This window comes from Rhea americana, unplaced genomic scaffold (genome assembly GCF_003343005.1).
Source record: "Rhea americana isolate MKP2758 unplaced genomic scaffold, rheAme1 scaffold_526, whole genome shotgun sequence".
Lineage (NCBI taxonomy): Eukaryota > Metazoa > Chordata > Aves > Rheiformes > Rheidae > Rhea > Rhea americana.
In genome coordinates, this window is record NW_028186675.1 from 93,340 (window position 1) to 94,295 (window position 956).

Below are 956 nucleotides of genomic sequence, written 5' to 3' on the forward strand. Positions count from 1 at the left end.
GCAGGATGCACACCCTGCACGGGGGCTGCCCCTGTGCAGCACAACACACCCCGTGTGGAGGGGCCCTGCTGTGCTGGAGGTGGCAGGATGCGCGCCTTGCATGGGGGTTGCTCCAGCGCAATGCAGTGCACTCAGGGTGGAGGGTCCTGGGTGCGCTGGAGCGGGGCTGAGGGCTGCAGGGGGTTCCCTGGGGCTCCCAGCCTCCGTGGGGTGCTGGGGGCCTTGTCCGGGTGGAGGCAGCTGAATGCGTACGAGACGCAGCGGCTCCCAGCGCGGGGCCGGGCACCCCGGTGCAGGGGGCCCAGCGGGGCGGGAGGTGGCCAGCGCGTGCACGCTCACCGTGGGAGCCGGCACCTGGCCTGGGGCCCGTCTGCAAACGTTTCCCGAGCTCCGTTCCTCCTGGGCCCCGGCTTTTTGCGTGAGGTTCTCTCTGCAGAGGACTTTTTTATTGATTTATTTCACCAAGCGCTGAGCAAACAGTCGGGCCGGGCTGCGCGCACGCCGTGCAGGCTCGGACTTTTCCCGCGSCCCGCGTCAGCCGGAGCGATGCCCGCAGAGCTCCCGGGCGCTGGGCCGGGCCGCCTGCCCCTCCGCGTGGCCTCTGGGCGCGTGTGTGGGAGGCGCGGGTCCCGCGCTGCCCGGTTCTCCGGCCGCCAGGCCCTCGGCTGCGTCGCTCTCCCACACCCCGTGATTTAGGCGCGAAGGCGCGTTGATGCCCCCCTCCCCGCCGCAGGCAGCGTGCCGATCCGTGCCGATCCGTGCCGATCCGTGCCGGTGTGGCCAGAAGCGCACGCCAGGGCAGGAAAGCACCGGGCTGCCAACGGCCTTCGGTTTATCCCCGGTTAGATCGGTTTTGCGGCCTCCGCGATGCTGCGCGAGGGCGGCAGGCGCCGTGTGCGAGCCGCCGTCCCGCTGCCCGCGCCGCCCTGCAGCTCTGCCGCGGAGGCCACAGAGGC